Source organism: Sturnus vulgaris, unplaced genomic scaffold (assembly GCF_052056855.1).
Source record: "Sturnus vulgaris isolate bStuVul1 unplaced genomic scaffold, bStuVul1.hap1 Scaffold_180, whole genome shotgun sequence".
Classification (NCBI taxonomy): Eukaryota; Metazoa; Chordata; class Aves; order Passeriformes; family Sturnidae; genus Sturnus; species Sturnus vulgaris.
The window spans coordinates 5145050-5164120 of NW_028276110.1; the positions used below are offsets into that span (position 1 = coordinate 5145050).

General features: G+C 48.9%; 1 long non-coding RNA gene across 1 annotated transcript; it reads right to left on the reverse strand.

Moving 5' to 3' along the window:
* Positions 1–10676: 10676 nt before the first annotated feature.
* Positions 10677–16955, reverse strand: LOC148218578 (uncharacterized). Its single transcript, XR_015800324.1, has 2 exons — positions 16694–16955; positions 10677–11731 (listed from the first exon to the last, which is right to left on the reverse strand). It is a non-coding gene; the product is annotated as an uncharacterized LOC148218578 (long non-coding RNA).
* Positions 16956–19071: the final 2116 nt, after the last annotated feature.

Consider the following 19071-nt stretch of genomic DNA (forward strand, 5'->3'; position numbering starts at 1 on the left):
CCCAGGGACACTTTCACTCATTCAGGTAATACAAAACCCCTGACCTTGGACACTTCCAGGAATGGGGTTTCTATTCAGAGGGCAACAACCTGTGCCAGTGTCCTGCCACCCTCATCATAAATATTTCATTGGTATGGAAAATCTAAACCTGCCCTCATTAAGTTTAAAGATATTCTCTATTATTCTGGCAATAAAACCTTAAGGAAAAAGGTTACTCAACCATGCCTGGACTTAAATCACAAAATCTCCAAGGCTGAACAACTCTGGGAGGGCGCAGAGATCTCCCAGGACATGGTTTGGAGGCCCCAAGAAAAGGATCACTCTATGGGAGCTAGGAAATCTTTGGCTCACTTGAATGGAGACTGAGGACAAAACAAGAATAGACCGTGAGGATTACAAACGTGGATTCAAATATATTGGATCTCTTTTTAGGAGTGGAAATGAGCCTGAGATAGAAATAATGGCACCAAGTATAGCTGGAGAAGTTCAGACTGAACCCAAGGATGAAGGAATTTCCCTCCCAGGGCAGGGCTGTGGTGCAACACATCCCCCAGAAGGAGTCTGGAGGAGCCCAAGGCTTTGTGTGTGCAGGCAGAGGCAGGCAGGAGGCAGAGCTGTCAGCAAAGGAAGGGGCCAGCGAGGTGGGGCAGCCGGGGGATGACGACAGCCTGCAGGGACAGAGGCGCAGGGCATGGACACCGTAGGACAGCCTGGGCTGCAGAGGCCACAGGGATGGGCAGCAGCTGAAAGGCCCTGACACAGCCAACTCCTGCAGCACTTGGGCCATGCAGGCTGGCCCTGGGCCTGAGGCCAGCAGGGGACAAGTGAGCCTTGCTGTGCTGGGGCCTCATTGCCTCCTTGTCCCTGCTCAGCAGCCTGGCAGGGGCCGCCCCATGGTGCTGCCCTTGGCATTGCACATGGCCAGAGCCCAGTGGCCCGGGAAGAGCCCTGAGCAATGAGGGAGGGACAGGATCTGCCTTGCCAGGGGCTGGGGCTCAGCCCTTGGCCCTTTGCATTCCTGAAACACATCCAGGTTTGCTCAGCATCAGAGACACCTTTCCCTTGTTTGTCCTCCCCTGTCATCACTGCCACCTGTGTTTTGCTTTTAGTGGAACCTGGGGACACTTTCTGAGTCCTATCCCTCAGTGGGACCCATTACAACTTCTATAAACTTTGGAGTTTCAATTTAATATTGAGTTCTTGAGAAGTTTTCCTTCAGCTCCCTCTCAGGGAGTGATGTCCAGGGACTCAGCACTGTTGGGAAATCCCAGGTTTACAGAGACGGGGCAACAGAGAGGCGCATTTTTTTAAAGATTTTATTCCATTATCAGTATCATTGAATGGTGAAAAATAAGAGATGCAAAACTCAGTGCCATTCCATCAGAAGCCAAGTTATTTCCTGCTTACAATATTTTATAAATGTTTTTCAGCATATTAGCTTTTGCCACACAATGGTGCTTATACCTATAACACCAATCACCCAGTATTGTACACCACATGGTCATGCTACAATGGATTTTTCACAGTTCTAATTCTCCAAAATATCTGGTATTTTTGCAAGGCCATTGTTTGAAACTTCTTTCTAGTTCAATCTCTCTCTCAGCAATGTCTTCTCTATTCCAGGGCCATTCTGAGTCAGCACACCTTATCTCAGAGTTTGCATACAGATGTACAAGACTGTGTGAGCTTTCAGTCAGGCTTTGAGAATCCTTTACAAATCCATTTCTCATAAATATCAATCAGAGAATGCTGCAGTCACCTCTGCTCTATAGACAACAGTGATAAAATACACCCTTGAAAATTGGAATGGATATTTCTAAGAAGCTCTTTGATATATTTCTCCATAACTGGAGTTAAAAAACTTCTGAATGAATGGCAGCAGACCAGAAGGAAATCAAGGCAGAACTGTTGTTTTCTAGGAAAACTCTGAAGAATTCAGTCATATTTGAACTCCAAAGTGTCTGATACCATTCATGGGTCTCACTGATAGACATGACTGAGAAAGTGTCCCCAGGTTCCAGTGAGAGCAGGAAATTGGAGGCAGAGATGACAGGTGGTGTAGGAAATGCAGGCACAGAGAGCTCTCAGGGCCTTGTGCAAACAGGCTCAGAGATTGAGATGGAAACAAGGTTTGACCTAAGACCTTGGAGAAATCTTGGACAATGAGAGCATTAAAAGTAAAATAGATATAAAACAAAGATATAAGGTTTTAGTATAACTAGAACTATGTTTTAAGCAAATATAAATATGCATTATGTAAGCAAAGCAGTATGTTAAGTAAGATAGTAAAAGATTTTAAAGCTTAGCAATAGAACTTGTTATAAAATTAGTTGGAAATTTAAGATATATCAATGTAGGTTGGTGAAGTGTTTTATGATTGGTTGAAAAATGACACATTACTGCAAAGCCATGAGAAGTAACGCAATTAATGATTGGTGTAAAAGGATGCTGGCAAACTTCACAGAAGTATTTGATTGGATAAAATACTAACGTAAGACATTGTAACTAAGAATGAGGCAGGTTCTGATATTATGGCATTGGATGTGACACCTTTAATGTCTCACCCTTCTATGAGACTGACACCATGAGGCCATAAACCATCTTTTACAACGTCTCTCAGTTGCCCCATCTCTTGCAATATCAATCTCCCAATACACATTTTTTTGACATCAGTCATAACTAATGAAATCACTAGGGACTTATGGACACCAGGTGTATCCTATTAAAGTCAATAGGGATTTAGGGACACCAGGTTTATATATTAATTTCAGTGGGGATTTTGGTGAAATTTGGTCCTAAAATGGGGACATTTGTGTAAATTTGGAGGAAATCTTGGGCTGAATTCTGGGAATTTCTGCTACAGGATCGCATTGCTGATGCTGTGGAAGTCTTGACTGATTTCCTGGAGGCCAGTTCCAAATCCCTAATCCCTCACCTGTGGCCCATGCTGGAGCTGTGCCTCCAGATAAGCCCGAAAATTTCCATTTTCAGCCCTAAATCTGGGAATTCTGAGCCCAAAACTGGGATCTTTTGCACCAATAATATTGGGACATCATCTCTGCCCACTGAAGTAAAGAAGGATTGAAGGACACGAGGCCTACCCCTGTGAAGTCAATAGACACTTAGGGACACCAGGTCTATCCATTGATAGGGCTTGATTGGGAAGAGTTACTGTTTAAACTGGGAGCACTGGGAAGGGCTAAAGGGGGACACTGGGGTGACTGGGAGCACTGAAGCAAAAGTGGGGCCACTGGGAGGGAGATAAATGGAGATAAACAGGACTCCAGGTCTAACCCATTGAAATGAATAGGAATTTAATTTAGAGCAGGTCTACCCTTTAAAGACAATGGGGTCTAGGGGCATCAGGTCTACCCAGTCAAAGCAATGAGGATGTTTGAGACACTAATTTTGTGGGGCCACAGGGGTTTTTGGTGATCCAGGTGTGCAAGGGGTACCCAGGTGTATCCAGGTGATTTCTAGGGGTACTCAGGTGATTTTTGGGGACAGCCAGGTGTACCCCGGTGATTGCTGGGGGGGATCCAGGTGATTTTGGGCAGTATCCAGGTGTACCCAGATTATTTTGAAGGATATCTAGGTCATTTTTGGGGCCCTGACTGAAGTGCCCTGACTCACCCTGACAGGCCAGGAGAAGATGATGGCCACTGTCCTCCCAGTCGATGTAGACCCAGATGACCCTTGGCAGCTGTGGGGCTGTCGGGGGGCACCCCAACATTCAGGGGGTACCCCAAAACTGCAGATGAGTATATCAGTGGTGAGAGGGAGCCCTGAGTTTACCTCAGGAGAGGATGCAGATCAGGTACAGCCAGGTGCTTTGTTGCATGGGGTTGGTGAAGATGGTATTCTGCAGCAGCTCCAGCTCTGTGTGGGCAAAGGAGGCACCCCAAAATCTCAGGGGGGCAGTGGGGAAAACCCCAATATCGCAGTGGGGACACCCAGGTATCCAGGAGTTCAGGTGTATCCATTAAAGTCATTGGGGATTTAAGGAAATCAGGTCTACCCATTGAAGTCAATGGGGATTTAGGAATGCCAGGTCTGCCCATTCAACCCAACAGAACCCAACAGCTCCCACTTTAGGTGAGGACGGGGCTGAAATATTTTGGAGATCTCGTAAAATTGTGGGAGTTTTTTTGGGGAATCCCTCACCTTCCTTCAGCCTTCCAGGGGACAGTGCCCTTGCCGTAGTTCCTGGTGGGCATCAGCAGCCACAGGCAGTGTTGCCAGGCTGAGAAGTTGGAGAAGCTGCAGCTCAGCAAGGCCCTGGTGAAGGCCAGCTCGGACTTGAGGTCCTGCCCGACTGCAAGTGCCTACCAGTGTTCCCAGGTGTGGACTGGGAAGGCACCAGTATAAACCAGTAAGCATTTGAGCCACTCCCGAGCTCCTGAGACCTGTGGCAGCAGCTCCCAGTATAAACTGGTAAGGCCTCATGCACCCAAACCCATTCCCAGTGTGGTCCTGGGGCTCCCAGGTTTATACTGGGAGGGCACCAGTATAAACCAGTAAGCACTGGGAGCCACCTCTGAGCCCCTGAGCCCATTGCAGCAGCTCCCAGTAGAAACCAGTAAGCACAGCCTGAAGTCACTCCCAGTAGGTCCCAAGCACCATCCCAGTATAAATCAACAAAGCCAGCATCCCCAGAAGTTGCTCCCAGTGGTGTGCCAAGCATCACTAAGACCCCTCCCAGTATAACCCAGTAAACCCCATTTTAACCCAGTAAAATCCAGAATATCCCCATATAACCCAATATAAACCACTACAATCCAGTCACTCCCAGGACCACATCCCAGTACAAAGCAGTGACCCCCAGCACCCCATCCCAATATAAACCAGTTTAACTCACAGTCGGCCACCAGGTCCTCCCAGCCAGCAGGGGGCACTCACACACCCCTGTTCCCTTTCCCAGTAGAATCCAGTACAAATCAGTAACACCCCAGCACCTCATCTGAGTATAATCCAGTATAACCCAGTAACCCCCAGCACCCTATCCCAGTATAACCCAGTATAAACCAGTCACTCCCAGTACCACATCCCAGTATAACCCAGTACAAACCAGTAACACCACAGCACCCCATCCCAGTACAAACCAGTATAACCAGTACAACCAGTACACACAGTGCTAGGTCCTCCCAGACACTGACACACCCTCTCCCAGTATAAGCCAGTACAACCCAGTAACACCACCCCTGCCACAGCACCCCCTGAACCCCATCCCAGCACAAACCAGTACAAACCAGTACAACCCACTCACAGTTGCAGGGGTTGGCCACCAGGAGGTGCTCGCACAGTGCCAGGTCCTTCCGTCCAGCAGGGGGCGCTGCAGTGCGGCCCAGCACCCAGCCCTGGTGGTGCTACACCCTGTAGGATTTGGGGTTCACCCCCAGGTACTGCCCCATGAATGACAGCTTCAACAGCACCCTGAAACCTCTGTAAACCAGGATGGACCAGTATAAGTGGTGAAAACCATTACAAAGCAATAACCAACCATGTAATGCAAACCAGTAGTAACCTGCACAAACCAGTATAGACAAGAAAAAAACAGTACAGACCTCTACAAACCAGGAAAATAGGTAAAAACCAGTACAAACCAGTGAAAATCCTTGTCTGTTTCAGGAGCCAAGCTGGCTGGGCCCGGTAACAAACCTGCTGCCCAAAGTCAGTAGAAATGTTATGACCCATTTCAAACACCTGAACACCCATCCCTTCACCCACCAAATGATTTGTAAAGACATGAGCACACATCTTTCCTCTCACATTGATGGTTCCTGTGCTGGTGACAGTCTGTTAAACCCAGCCTTCAGCCTGAGCTCTCTGCTGTTGCAGTTCCATGCACAGAGGTTGTTGTCTCTCAGCCCTTCCATGGGCAGGCCGGTGTTCAGCCATCTCCAGGACAGCAGGGCCCCAGCCCACGTCACTGTGCCCTGGGAAGACAAAAACCATCACTCCAAATGTCCCCTCCTCCTTCTTCCCAGGCATTTGGCGTGGCAGTGGAGTTTGCTGGAAAAAGGAGACCCCTGTGACACTGTGGGGCCCCACGGAACCAAGAGTCCATTGTGAGACACCTGGGCCACGTGGAGCCAAGGAACCATTGTGACACTGGGGAAACTCATGGGACCAAGGGGCCACAGTGACATTGGGGGGCCTCATGGAACCTGTGAGCCATTGTGACACTGCACGGCCTTGTGGAACCAAGGAGACCATGGTGACACTGTGGGGCCTCGTGGAATCAAAGATTTCATTTTGAAATTGAGGAACCTCATGGAACCAAGGGTCTGTTGTGACACTTTGGAACTCCAGAGGCCATTGTTGAGTACAGCACCTCATGGAACCAAGTGTCCATTGTAACAGATCAAGGCCTCATAGACCCAAAAAGAGCATTGTAACTCCATGGGACCCAATGGACCTCAATCTCCATTGTGACAGTGCAGAACCTGATGGAACCAAGGGGCCTTTGTGACACTGCAAGGCCTCAGGGAACCAAGGAGTCCAAAGGTCTGAAATAATCCTTGTAGGGATCTACCTTGGGGAATGGGAACCTCCTTGGTGGCACTTTGGGCTTGGCACACACCTGAGGAGCGTGTCTTTTTGCAGTGGAGAAACTCAGGATTTTTAGATTGCTTCCAAAAAAAAACATGAAAACACCTGTTTGCCAGAGGGCAGCCAGTTCTCCGAGCAAAGCAGGTCCCGGGTGAGTGAGGACAGACAGGATGGGGTTGGAGAATGTGGAGCAAAGTTCTCCACACTGGCTCAGACCTCAAGGCACAGCTTCTGTGAGCAGGCCAGACCTCGTGAGGAGAGACCCTGGATCAATATCAACCATAGAATGCTGCAATCACCTCTGTTCTCAAGAGAACTGTAATAAAATACACTCTTGAAAATAGGAATACATAATTCTTAGAAGCTCTTTGAATAACTTCTCCATAAATAGAGTTGAAAACCTTCCTAATGAGCTGCCCCAGACCAGAGGGAAATCAAGGCAGAGCCATGGTTTGTCAGGACTTGCTTGATCCCAATCAGCCCCGTGGTGCATTTGGTGCTGAGCCCTTCAACCCCAGGGCCTGAGAGGAGATTGCACAAACCTTTCCAGGAGTCCAAGTCAGAAGAAAACCCCAAGGTGTCTCAAAGCATTAATGGTTCCCACTGAGGTCCATCCCCAACACAGGCTCCTCATGGACTCCTTGAAGGAAAGAACTGGAGGCCAGGATTGCCCAAAAACCTCTCAGAGACTCAGAGAGGAAAGGAATAAGAAAAGTGCCTTAAAAAACTGAAGTACCTCGAAGCATTAATGAGCCTTACAGACTGTTGTTACTGACAGAGGCTCTCAAGTTATTAATTAAAGCAGATAATTGGAGGCCATGATTGCACAAAGCTCTCAGAGACTCCAAGGCAAAAGCAAAATCCAAAGTCCTCTGAAAAACCTGCAGTCCCTGGGAGCATGAAGGAGCCCCCAGGGCCATTCCTGACCAAGGCTCCCCAGGGACTCGTCCCAGCACATCCCTGAGGCCACTGGGATGTGGGGGGATGCTGAGGGCAGGACAAGGGGTGACAGTGGCCAGCCTTGCTGGGGCTATGCCAGGAGGCCCCAGTGGCTCAGGACAAGGTGTCTCCTCAGAGCCCTTGGTGGAACCGACCCTGCTGTTCCCCAGGACACCAAGACTTGGCTTCTCTTTGTCCCCACCTGTCATCTCTGCCTCCAATTTCCTGCTCTGACGGGAACCTGGGGACGCTTGCTCAGTTGTGTCCCTCAGTGGGACCCATTAAAACTTTAGGAAACTTTGGAGTTTGATTGTGACTTGGAGTTCTTGAGAGGTTTCTTCAGCTCCCTCTCCGGGACTGATGTATAGGGCCTCAGCACAAATCCCAAGAGGGTCATTAAAGTCCTTGTGCTGTGTCTGTGCTGATGAGCTGGGCTGGGCTCCTGGCTCAGAAGGTGATCCTGGCAACCAAGAAGAGCTTCAAAAACACATTTCCCTTGATGAGCAGCTCTTCTCCCAGCCCAGCAGGGCTGGGGCACTGCCTGCAGCCACCCCGGGCACAGCACAGAGGCACAGAGAGCTTCAATCAGTCCGGGCTGGGAAGATGCTGAGAAGTGCCTGGGGCAGAATCACTCCCAGCCCTTGACACAGGAAGCCTCTGGCTGCAGGACAATGCAGCTGCAGCTCCTGCAGTGATCTCCTAAAGCTGCAACATCCCAATGCCTGCAGACTGTGTGAGTACATTCTCTGATGATCTCTTGTGTAGAGCAGCCAGGGGTGCCCAGGGCTGTGGTGCAGAGCAGGGTCCTGCAGCCCAGGGCGCTGTGCTGGGGCAGGGACTCTGCTGCCTGCCAGGGACAGCTCTCAGCCAGCCCTGGGAGCTGCTCCCAGCACTGGGGGACAAGGTCTGGGTGGAAGGAAACAGTTGGTAAGGCTTGGAAATGTTCTTGTGTGATGAGGATAGTGCAGGGCTCTCAGCATGACATTTGACAGCAGAACATTTCCATGGAGATTATCCAGAGAGCACAATGAGGCAGGGGCTGCATAAAAGGGAAAGTCCTGCTTTTTTAATCTGCTGCACTGGGTTGCATTGCTGGGAGATTGCACATTGATATTCATCTCTCAGTTTAGGTTGAGAAACATTTTTAAAAATTCTCTTGTATCTCAGTAAGGCAAGTAAAGAAAGAAATCAGCACTGGGCCCCATACAGGCAGCATCAATGTCGCTTTTCCAGTCTCCTCAGGATTGTTGTGATGTTGCCATCAGAGCCTGCAGAGGCAGAGTTGGGCCTGGGCAGTGCCCTGTGCTGGGAGGGGTGTGCAGGGCAGAGCTGAGCCCCCAGGGCTGGGCTGGGCTCTGGCAGCACTGACAGGGCCCAGCCCTGGGCACAAGGAAGCAGCTGCTGGCAGGGACAGCTCCAGGCAGCAGAGCCCTGGGCAGGCAGTGGGGGGAAAGTGCCACCAAGCTGGGCTGGGATATTTAAAATCCTCTCCAAACTGAACTATTCCATGATTACTTTTCTTACAGATCCCCATGCCAAGACACAGCAAATGTCCAACAGCAGCTCCATCAGCCACTTCCTCCTGCTGCCATTGGCAGACACGCGGCAGCTGCAGCTCCTGCACTTCTGCCTCTTCCTGGCCATCTCCCTGGCTGCCCTCCTGGCCAACGGCCTCATCATCAGCGCCGTAGCCTGCGGCCACCACCTGCACACCCCCATGTTCTTCTTCCTGCTCAACCTGGCCCTCACTGACCTGGGCTCCATCTGCAGCACTGTCCCCAAAGCCATGCACAATTCCCTCTGGGACACCAGACACATCTCCTATGCAGGATGTGCTGCTCAGTGTCGGAGAAGGGAGACACGGACACCAATTTGGTCATCTGCAAAGTCTCGTTTATTGATAATTAGAGTGGCGATTAAATACAGGGCTTAATTAACTCATGCATATTGCAAAAGCTAAGCTCATCATTGGTTGCCTTGCCATATGCGTCACTATGCTGATCGGCTAAGTTTATAGCTACACTTTTGCAATTTCATGGCTAGCAGAGTTCTTCTAATTCTTCTTTTACAGTCTGTCTTTGTTCATCTTATCACAAGTCTACGTGCTTTCCCTCTTGCTATGCCCTTGAGGCTGAAGCCTGCTTTGTCAGCCTGACTAAATTGATCTGACTATGGCCTCTCTCTTCTAGCCATTCCTGCACCAGGCTCTCTACACTTCCCCCGTTTTCTTTTTGAGCGAGAAGATTAGTATGCCAAGCCTTGCTAACAGTTTTTTGAATGAAGTTTTGTAAGCAAGTTATTAAGCAAGGAAGCAACAAAGCTAAGCATAAGAATACGCCTAAGATCATGATAGCATACTTAATGATGGTCCGAATCCATCCTCCAAGGCCCAGGCTTTTTAGCCATTCATCAATGTCCCAACCATTTTGCTCCTTTAGGTCATGTAGTCTGTCTTGTATGTCTCGTATTTTTTTGTGAATGGATACAGAGTGGTCAGACAAATTCATGCAGCACATTCCCTCAAATTCCTCACAACCGTGTCCCTGCGCTAGTAGTAGAAAATCAATGGCTGCTCTGTTTTGCAGTACTGCATGGTTAACACTTGAGACATCCCTGGCCATCATGTCTAATACCTGAGAGGTGGTGTTAAATTCATCTTTTGCCCAGCACCCTAACTGTTCGGCTAGGGCCATAGCTTTCCTGGCTGCTGCGTGAGGGAGGAGTACAGCAGTTGCTACCTGTCTAAAGTCACTCCAAAAGTGTGGTTGCCCTATGCCGGTGCAGTCAAGATCGTGTAAACTACGTTTTGTTCTATTTGCCTTGCTTGCAAACTGCATGAGAGTAGTTACATTGGGATGAAACATGGCTAGTTTTCCTAGATAGCAGGGTCCCCCTTGTGGCCTCACTGGAATACCATTCCAGGCACGATCCCCACAAATTAAAAATATTCCTGGGGGTAGTGCTCTTGCCTTTGTGATGTACCTACCGTTACATTTAGGGTAGAGTTGAGTCTGAATTGTTGATAGACTAGTAAGAGCCGAATTAAGGGTTGCAAAGTTTTTGTCTTCTAAGGGCATAAAACTAAACCATCCTCCTGCGTTTCTTCCCATTGATGCGTTAGTGCTTCCGAAGAGGTCAATCTCTTCTGGAGGGGAAGCTAAGGTTTTGCCTAAAGCTAGGACAAATTCACATTGCCAGCATCCATCGTGTTGTGAGGGATTACTACTAGGGAAAGTACAACCCTGCAACAAATCATCATCCCTTTTTGTAGGTAGGTTGCTATTATTAAGATACCCTGCAAACTCTTTTGGTTTCCAGACTGGCAATCCTACAAGACAAGTTTTGAAAGGATTTTGCGCTCCCCCCAAGCTCAAGCAGATTGATTCTTGCTTTGTTATGTTAGCAAATGTTACCCATACATTTTCTCTAGGTGTGTACTCCATTGGAAAAGCATTTGTGTAAACAAAGTTAGTAAGCGTAAGCAGTGTGATGAGTATTATTTTTGTTGCTTACGTGGCTTCTCCCTCCTGTATTTTGGATTGTCTGCTGCTATGTGCCACTGCTTTACCTTTTCTATGCACTGGTCTAATACTTCTTCAGGGTCGGTACCTGGCTTAACTGGTCCTACCCGAGGGAAAGGTAGATATGGCACTTTAGTCATGCACCTGGCAGCAACAATGCAAGATTTTGCAGTGATTTTCTGCCTCCAGAGCCAATTAGTTACTTCCCACCGGGCCCAAGCTAACATAAGCTGTTCTGGTGCTTCATATACACTCCGGACTTGTACAAATGGTACTCCTGCTTCCCCCTCTAATGCTGCACCCCAGCTTGAGCGTCTTTGGTCTTTCCTTTGACACTCTTGGCACCACAATTTATATACTGCTCTTTGTCTTACCCACGAGCAGTCCCCACAGCCCCCACACTTTAGAGCCACCCAAGCTTCACACCACGCTTTCCCACACGCGCAACAAGGGCGACCGTTAAGGCGTTGTTCCTCCCGGTAGGCGTGGTAGGCGTGATACTCGATCCACTCCACCCAGTTCGGTGGCGGCCGTTGTAGTGCCTTGCGGACAGCGCGTTTATATGGTGCTAGTTTCTGTAAATAGGGCCGTAAGGTCACCGTCAACTTCTGTTGTATCCGCTCTCGGTCGTCTGGAGCTAATGGTGTCCTCAGGAATCTTTCCACCAACTCGCTCATTTAGGATGGGTTTCACCCACCTAGCAGGGACCCAAACTGTTCCTGTGGGAGTAGAAACACAAACATAACCTCTGCCCCAGTATATTACCTCAGCAGGGCCATTCCATATCCCTGACTTTGGATCCCGGTATTTTACCCACGCTTTTGTGCTTTCTTCCTTGTTACTTTCCCTCTTCCCTCTATGCCTAATTGCAGGCGGTTCTGACTCTTCCCCAAACACACACAAAAAATTCATAACATAAAGAACCTTAGCTAACCTTTCTTGTGGATCATCTATGGATTTGTGCTTAAGTAGGTACTGTTTGAGTGTCCCATTGGCTCTTTCTATTATGGCTTGTCCTGTGGGTGAGTGTGGTACTCCTGTGATGTGTTTGATTCCCCAGAGTCTCATGAACTGGCTTACTCTTTTGCCGACATAGGCTGGTCCATTATCGGTCTTTATTTCCCTAGGCATTCCCATGACTGCAAAGCAACTTGTTAGGTGCCTTATTACATGGATTGCCTTCTCTCCTGTTTGTGCGGTAGCCCAAATGTACTTGCTGTAGGTGTCTATTGTGACGTGTACGTATTTGAGCCTACCAAATTCTGCTACGTGTGTAACGTCCATTTGCCAAATTTCATTACTTTCTAGACCCCGAGGATTTACCCCACACCCAAGACCCACCCCGCTATTATGATGACTGCAGGTGGGACAGGCTCTCACTATTGCTTTAGCTTCTTGTATGCCTATTTTGAACTCACGCACCAATCCTTTAGCATTCTGGTGAAATCGTGTGTGTGACTCTCTTGCCTCAATCCCCCTATCATCTGCTACATTCATAACCAATCTATCTGCCCTGGCATTGCCTTCACCCAAGCCTACATCCCACTTGTGGCTTCTGATGTGTATGATACAATAAGGCTTAAACCTTGCTCCTACTGCTCGCTTTAGCTGCAGCAAGAGTTCATAGAGTCTTTTGTTTTGCACCTCTTTCACAGAGGCGTCCTCAATTCTCTGTGCTACTCCTGCAACATAAAATGAATCAGTAACCACATTCAAAGACCCTTGCAGTTCACTTAGTGCCCACACAACAGCAAGCAATTCCAATGTTTGTAAACTGTCCTCTGGAGCAGCGTCTATTATCTGCTTTTTCCATCGAGGGCCTTCTTTCCAGGTGATGGCTGCCCTCCTTGATTTCTTTCCGGCATCCGTGAATGCTGTGATAGCACCTGCTATCGGTTGTTCCGATCGTGTTGGCTTTAATACCCAGTCCCAATTTCCTAACCACTGAAGATGACGTGGTGTCAGTGGTCCTGTGTTGACTGCTGCTCCAGCTTCCAGCAAAGCCGTTTGTAAATCCTCAGAGTTGAGGAGGTACCAATCTAAGTCCTCCTTTTTCATGGGTAGGTGGATTGCAGTCGGACCTGTTCCGGTGATTTCCAGAATCCTTACCCGACCCTTACGAATCAAGGTAGCTACTTGTTCGATTTTTGTACTGATTGTCCTTTTTGCTTGTAAAGGTGGAGTTATCCACTCTAGTACCTGTATCTCCCCCGTTTTCTTTTGTGTTTGTGTAAGTGCTCCAAGTAGATGATCAGGAGTATTCCAAATGGTAAGGTTTATAGGTAATGATACATCCCGGCGGGAGACAAATCCTTCATTGACGCAGCGAATAATGCCATTGAGAGCGTCTTTTTGTTGTGATGTCATGGTTACAGGTGTGGTTGGATCGGTCCCCTTGAGCATTGGCCTGAGGGACTCTAGCAGAGAGTTGGGTATTCCAACAATTGGTTTGAGCCACTGTAGATCTCCTAGTAAGCGTTGTGCTTCATTTAGATTGGTGATCTTTGTAGCAATTTGAAGTTTTTGCGGCCGTACGATTTGATTTGTAATAGTCCATCCCAGATACTTCCATGGTGTAGATTGCTGTATCTTTTCTGGAGCTATCATGAGAGATGCTTTTGCTAAAGTATTTTGAATTTCCTGCATTTGAATATTTGTAAATGCTGTTTTCTGGGCGAATAAGATGTCATCCATGTAGTGGTAAATAATTGTGTCAGGCCATTTTAGTCTTAGGGGTTGCAAGGCCGCATCAACATATAATTGGCACAAGGTAGGCGAGTTTTTCATACCTTGTGGGAGAACAGTCCATTCATATCTTTTGTCAGGTTCCCCCCTGTTAATTGCCGGTAGGGTAAATGCAAATCTTTTTGTATCCTGGGGGTGTAAGGCTATAGTAAAAAAGCAGTCCTTTAAATCAATAATTAAAAGAGGCCAATGTTGTGGGAGCATGGCTGGATTGGGAAGTCCCGGTTGTAATGCTCCCATTGCTTCCATTTGATCATTTACTGCTCTTAAATCATGTAGAAGACGATATTTTCCTGATTTCTTTTTAATCACAAAAATTGGCGTATTCCATGGGCTTGTGGAAAGTTTTAAATGTCCTTGTTGAAATTGTTCTTTCACGAGTTGATGTGCTTGTATTAGACTTTCCCTTTTTAGAGGCCATTGCTTAACCATTACCGGTTCATTGGTAGTCCAGGTGATTGGGATTGGGAAAGTCCAAGCAATGGCAATTACCCCAAAGGGTGCTCGTTGGATAGAACAACTCCAAGCTGAGCTAAAACGTCTCTTCCAATTAAGCAATGTACCATGGGCGGTAATGCAACTATTGATAACACAGTTACCAAGTCCTGCCCATCTATAGTAACCCTTATTGGGGGCGTTTTCTTTGCGAGGGTAAACCCTCCGACGCCCGTCACGGTATCCGTGGTTTGTAATGATGGCCAATCACAGGGCCACTTTTCTGGAGAAACAATGCTGGTATCTGCTCCAGTGTCTAAAAGTCCCATCATTTTTATTGTACGTCCTGCATAGGTGAACCTCACCTCCTTTTTGGGTCTAGTATTGAGATCCATTGTAAGCAGAGCAACACCAGAGGACCCAAAACTTTGGTCTTTGCGCGGGGTTTGTGTTTGTGGTTGAACACCCCGGCTTAACTGTGGAAGTGGAATAAATTGAGCAATACGCTGATTTGCCTCAATTGTTAGAGGAGGAAAAGGAGTATAGACTATTATTTGTATTTCCCCAGTGTAGTCTGTATCAATGACACCTGGTAGTACAAACAGTCCTAAAATGGAGCTTGATGAACGTCCTACTATTAGTCCTCCAAAAGCTTGTCCTTTAATAGTTACCGGGCTTTGTACTCCAGTTGGGACTTTAGCAGGGCGTGTTGTTAATAATGATGTTTTTATTGCGGCTGCCAAGTCAAGTCCCAGGCTCCCTGTTGTGGCTGGTTGCAGACAGGAGATGGCGCTGATGCTACGGCGGCTACTTGTGTCTGGGCGCGGCTGCCGGGCGCGCTCCGCCTGGAGTTTCCCGATTGGCGGCGACAAGCTGACGTGTTGTGGGTGTTGTTCTGGCAGTTCTGGCACCACACTCCTGAGGCTCGGCAGTCTCGTCGAAAATGGCCTCCGCCTCCGCATCTAAAGCATCGCGTTGAAGGAGGTCGGCGGTTGTTCGCTGTGGCCGGTGCTGCTGTGGAAGCACGGAGCGGGGCAAGAGCAGCTAATACCTGTGACTGTGTGGATTCAGCTTGTTTCTGCAGCCCTAAACCTATTTCTTTTAGTGCATTAATTAAGAAAACCTGTGACCCTGATGGCTGCAGCGCCATTCTTTCTAATGCCTCTTCTATCGTCCAATTAGCTCCTAGAGTTGACAATACCCTCTTTGTTGCCTCATTGCTATTTTGTAACGCACATTGCTTTAACATCGCCCCTCTCATATACTCTGGAACTCCTGCCCTATCAATAGCAGCGGTAGCCTTATCTACAAAGTCCCCAAAGGATTCTTCCCTTCCTTGTTTTATTCCCATATACATGGGTATACCTGAGCTATCTTTTACCTGATCTATAGCAGTTCTTACGATACGCATGGCTTCTCTAACCCTGTCGGCCCCTGGGAGTAACTGAGTTTCTGACCTGCGGAATGCGCCCACTCCCATTAATTCATCTGCTGTGATCCCGGCTAAGGGATCACCCTGACCTCTTTGTACTGCAACTGCCTCGGCAACAAGAGCTTGCCAGTGAGCATTAAATAGCATTTGCTGATGTGGTGTGAAAATCAATTTTGCTATGCTTTTTAGATCATTTGGCAGTAACAAATATGTGTCAAATAGATAGTCTAGCATTTGCTTGGCTGGCTCGCTGCGAAACCCGAACTGACTCACTGTCTGTCGTAACTGTGCTAGCAACTTCCAATCAAGTGGTTCATACTCTCCTACTTGTACAGCTTGTCCTTGTTGGTTTACTCCCTGTGTGTATGTTACAGGAAAGGTCCAGACTTTGACTGCGCTTACAGCGGCATCATCCCCAGTCTCCAGGCCGTGTCTAGCTAGCATATTCCATGCCTCCCTCCTCTGCCTTGCCACTTCCCCCCGCAGGTCGCTTTCCGCCCTAGGGACAGGATCTGGCTCACTGGCAGGTTTAGGGATGCTAGGTTTAGGCCGACAAGGGGATTCTACGCCGCAAGGTTGAGATATTTCGCTCTCTGCAATTACCTCCTCTGCTTTAGCAGCAGTATTCCCCAGTTCTTCTGAGGGGGGTGCAGAGGGCCAAGTGCAACTAGCCCCATCGGCCATTCCTGCCGTGTCTTTAAGAATAGGTATTTCAACCCTTCTTGTGCTTGGTGCAAGGGGCTCATTATCACCATACTGAGCATTTCTTTTATATGCCTCTACTGCCTGCTGTGCTGCCCTTTTCTCTGCCTGTTGCTTTAAGAGTGCGTTATGAACTACTTGCCAGATTTTTCCTAACTTTTTTGCTGTCTTATCATCTGCTAACACTGCCTCCCACAGTACATCCCCTAACTTACGCCACTCATTTAACTCATGCACACTATGAGGGTTAGTGAATAAGCCTTTAGCAGAACCCCAGGCTAACAACCCCGGTATGTCCTTCCTGGGATTAAGCTCTTTTAGCCCTAACTTATCTATATGTGCTATAAATAAATCATATGCTGCTTGCCTGTCCATTTTTTACCGTCGGCGCCGTTGCAACTCTCCGGCTTCGGCAGCACGTATGGCCCAGGACCACCTCTGTAGCTCCTGAGGGTGTCTTTCCTACGTCGTTTGACACCGACCCGGTTGCAGCAGGCCCCAAGCTCAACTTCACCGACCGTGGCGTGTTCTCCCCCGTTTTCTTTTTCAGCGACGGAGGGACGGCGTCGGGGTCACCATTTGTCGGAGAAGGGAGACACGGACACCAATTTGGTCATCTGCAAAGTCTCGTTTATTGATAATTAGAGTGGCGATTAAATACAGGGCTTAATTAACTCATGCATATTGCAAAAGCTAAGCTCATCATTGGTTGCCTTGCCATATGCGTCACTATGCTGATCGGCTAAGTTTATAGCTACACTTTTGCAATTTCATGGCTAGCAGAGTTCTTCTAATTCTTCTTTTACAGTCTGTCTTTGTTCATCTTATCACAAGTCTACGTGCTTTCCCTCTTGCTATGCCCTTGAGGCTGAAGCCTGCTTTGTCAGCCTGACTAAATTGATCTGACTATGGCCTCTCTCTTCTAGCCATTCCTGCACCAGGCTCTCTACAGCTCAGCTCTTTTTCTTTCTGTTCTTCATCACAGCAGAGTTTTCCCTCCTGACCATCATGAGCTACGACCGCTACGTGTCCATCTGCAAACCCCTGCACTACGGGACCCTCCTGGGCAGCAGAGCTTGTGCCCACATGGCAGCAGCTGCCTGGGCCAGTGGCTTCCTCTATTCACTGGTGCACACGGCCAATACATTTTCCCTGCCCCTGTGCCATGGCAATGCCCTGGGCCAGTTCTTCTGTGAAATCCCACACATCCTCAAACTCTCCTGCTCCAAATCCTACCTCAGGGAACTTGGGATCATTGCTGTTAGTGCCTGTTTGTTATTTGGCTGTTTTGTGTTCATTGTTTTCTCCTATGTGCAGATCTTCAGGGCTGTGCTGAGGATCCCCTCTGAGCAGGGACGGCACAAAGCCTTTTCCACCTGCCTCCCTCACCTGGCCGTGGTCTCCCTGTTCCTAAGCACTGCAGTGTTTGCCTACTTGAAGCCCCCCTCCATCTCCTCCCCATCTCTCGATCTGGCCCTGTCTGTTCTGTACTCAGTGGTGCCTCCAACCCTGAACCCTCTCATTTACAGCCTGAGGAATCAGGAGCTCAAGGCTGCAGTGTGGAGACTGAACACTAGATGGTTTCAGAAACAGTAAACTGCTGGCCAATTTCTGAAAATCACTTGTAATAAAAGTCACCTTTGATTCTTCTTGTTGGTTTGCTTGTAGGTTTGTTCTTTCCTTTCCTTTGTTTTAGCTTTTCAATACTGTCCACAAAGAAATGTCATTATTTGTGCTGTATTTCCTTTTGATTTTCTCCATCTTTTCTGTGACCCAGAGACTGTGTCAATGAGGGGCTGCGCTCTTGGTAACTTTAAATAAAATAAAATAAAGATTCTCCCAGCAAAGATTTCTCTAGACATGCCCCTTTTCTTCCCTTCTCTGGAGCTGCAGCAGCAATGTCTGTGTGCAGAGCTGGGGCAGATCAGTGCTGGCACAGCAGCTGTGCCCAGCAGCAGCAGCAGCACTTGGTGTTGCCAGTGCTGCTCCCGTGCCACTGCCCCGCTGCCCTCCTGGCCCTCGTGTTGCTGCAGGGCCTGAGTGCTCTCGGGGCCGGGCACAGCCCTGGGGGTGGCAGTGCCGGGGCTGCAGCAGGGACAGGCCATGGGCACTGCTGGGGCAGCGCTGACACCTCAGGGCAGGGCCTGGGGGCTCCAGGCTCCTTGGCCACGCTCTCTCCACAACACTTGGCCAGCCCAATGCTGAGCACAGAAAAGCCCCGGGAGCAGCCCCAGGCTGGCCGTGGGCAGGCTGGGGGCAAACAGCATGGCTGGTGCTCTGCACGGTCCCTGCAAGGGGGACACCCTGGCAAGGAGCAGCAGAGCAGGGGCTGATCCATCCCCACTGTGCTGGACACCCCAGGGCAGCGTCCCAGAGCGTCCTCATGCACCTGCCAACAACATCCCCCCTCTGCAGCCCTGGCCTCTCCCCCAGCTCACACAGGAGCCCCATCCTTGCAGGCACACACACGGCAGCACTGGCTCAGGAGCCCCTGTTTGCATTGCACACAGCAGGGTCAGCACCCCCATGGTGCTGCTGTGGGGACATGGAGCTGAGTGAGCACAAATGCCATCAGCCCCTGGGGCCAGCAAGGGCTGGGGGACGGCAGGGAAACCACTCAGCTTTGTCGTGGCCTCTGAAGTCAGCCAGGAAGTTTGTTCCCATGAGCTGTGAGTTTCCTGTCCCACTGCAGATGTTGTTGTACAGAGCCAGGGCTGCCTGGCAGCCACCCCCAAACTGCCCTGA